This window comes from Nelumbo nucifera, chromosome 2, assembly GCF_055504915.1.
Source record: "Nelumbo nucifera cultivar China Antique chromosome 2, China Antique-T2T, whole genome shotgun sequence".
NCBI lineage: Eukaryota > Viridiplantae > Streptophyta > Magnoliopsida > Proteales > Nelumbonaceae > Nelumbo > Nelumbo nucifera.
The window spans coordinates 84,727,352-84,730,000 of NC_142650.1; positions in this window are offsets into that span (position 1 = coordinate 84,727,352).

Consider the following 2,649-nt stretch of genomic DNA (forward strand, 5'->3'; position numbering starts at 1 on the left):
ATCTGCCCACAGTCCCTGGGTGTTACAAGGTGGCTTGGCCCAGGGACCAGTTAGGGTAAGTGTTGGGCCCATAGAGCCCATTTGATGGGTTTCAGGGGGTGCATCTGCCCCCCCTCAATGTAAGACCATTGAGGATAATACACGATGGGCTAATCTTGCATCTGCCCACAGTCCCTGGGTGTTACAAGGTGGTTTGGCCCAGGGACCACTTAGGGTAAGTGTTGGGCCCATAGAGCCCATTTGATGGGTTTCAGGGGGTGCACTGTCCATAATAGTGTATTCGGCCAGGCCTTGTAACAAAGGCTGGGCCGAACCCATGTGGCTGATGTGTAGATCAATGCTTAGGTCCCACGCCATACAAGGAAGCCCAACTGGGTAGCAATTGGGAAGGTTAAGTGAGTACATAAGCTTAATGGGCCTAAAGCTCATTTCGAACTGGGCTATTTATTTAGTTAATTAAAGGGGCAAATTCTGAGATAGAATTAGCAGATAGGATAGGGTCTTAACCCTATCCACTCAGAGAGTCCAGATCTGAATGTGATTCAGAAGTAGAAACCTCCTAATGTGATTAGGAGAAAGCTAATCTAATCTGCAGATAAGATAAGGGTTTATCCCTGTCACCTAAAAGGGTCTTATCCAAATATGATTTGGATAAGCAGCTCCTAATTGGATTAGGAGCTGATCCTTTTAGGTTAACAAAAGAAGGGGGGGGGGCAGCCTTGAAGAGACACACAACATCAGTGTTTCTTTAGTGCTGAAATCACAAGAAGAGAGATCTCTGCACCTTGCAAATACTCTCTTGCCGCCCTGTTTGCCAGTTCGATCTCTAGTTGTGGGAGAAGTCAAGATTGGATCTTGACATCAGTTCTTTGAGAAAGGATTGAAAGGAAGCTGTGCTCACGTACCATCCTACTGATTCTGCTCCATCCTGCACTGTGCCATTTTCAGTGGGAGCAGTCTTTGGATCCTTCCTTGGGCGTGAACACCTCCATTGGGAGATACTACTTCTTCGTATCAGGTATAATTCTCTCAACTCCTTTTGGTTCAGATCTGGTTCAGTTTAAGATTCAAGAATGATCTTTGAAAATATGATTTTCTAAATAGAGAATGTGATTCCCAGTTGAAGGGAGAGAAAATTTTTTGAAATTCGCCCCTTATTCCGCAATCTTTGGGCGTCCATGGGATGTATCTCTCATCCCTTCATTATGACCACTCGTTTTGGGATGCCTTTTCGCATTCTAGATGCTGGAAAAAGAAAACGAAGGATTTGAAGAAGCCATGTGGAAAAAAAATATTATGAATGTATAAAAATTTTTGGAGGCCATAACTTTGCGCTCAGTTGTCGGAATTAAGCAAGTGAGGTGTCGATTTTGGGTGATTTTTCGCGATCTACACGCTCCAAGAAGCCAGAGGTGCCTTGGCCCAGCCGTTTTTCCAAAAAACGCTTTTTTTTGCCTCAAATCCCCAATTTTAGCTTTTTTAGCAGCTTCTCTCCAATAATTTCCCTACAATTACTTATACGTTTAACTTGAAAATTCACCCAATGAACATGCTAATGGCCTATTTGGAATAGGAACATTTTAATTTGTAATTCGTGAAAGAGGTATGACGAAGGTCTTATTATCTTATTTTTATTACAAGTCTTAAACAAAACGAATTAATCTAGTAGGCCTTATGGTTTGATTGTTGTTTCCTCTTATGTGAGATTTGAGTTTGAATCCTTTTAGCCACCACATGGCACTATTTCGCCTTATAACATATAGATTTGGAGTTTACAACTCTAATTCTATCTCTTGTGACAACAAAAATAAGCCAAATGAGACAAAAGTTATGAAGTGTCCATTGTTGCCTTGGCCGTCATTTAACCTATAAATCCGATGGTTACTTATATATTCCAAGTGAAATGGTAGCTTTAGGGTTCAGCACTAACGTGTCGGATCACGCATAAAGTGTATTAATACCATAACCCAAACCATTTAATTGTAATTTAATATGGGCATGAAATCAAATAGAACGCCATTCAAAACCCCAGTATTGGTTTAGTAGTGTCATGAAAATGTGTTATGTATATATGAATGTCTTGTGTGTACGTCATCAAATTTTTCATTTAACACGTGGGCCTCACATACATTTTTAAGGTGGGCTCTAGATTGGGGCCCTGGCACATCATTGGTGGATATACACGTGGGGTCCATGTGTTGGCATGTATGTGGGGCCCACATATATTTTTTAAAATAGGCTCCACCTACCATTGGTGGACATGTATGTGGGATCCATGTATGGACATGTACGTGGGCCCAACATACCATTTGTGCAAGTGGGTCCATGTGCGGACATATGTGGGCCCCATGTGTAGACATGTATGTGGGCCCACGTACATTTTATAAGATGGGCCTCATATACATGTTTTCTAGGTGGGCCCCACACATTTTTTCAAGATGGGCCCATATACATTTTTTCAAGGTGGGCTCCACATACATTTTTTCAAGATGGGCCCATATACATTTTTTTCAAGGTAGGCCCCACATACATTTTTTCAAGGTGGGCTCCATATATATTTTTTCAAGGTGGGCCCCACATACATATTTTCAAGGTGGGCCCCACATACATCTTTTCAAGGTGGGCACCACATACATTTTTTCAAGGTGG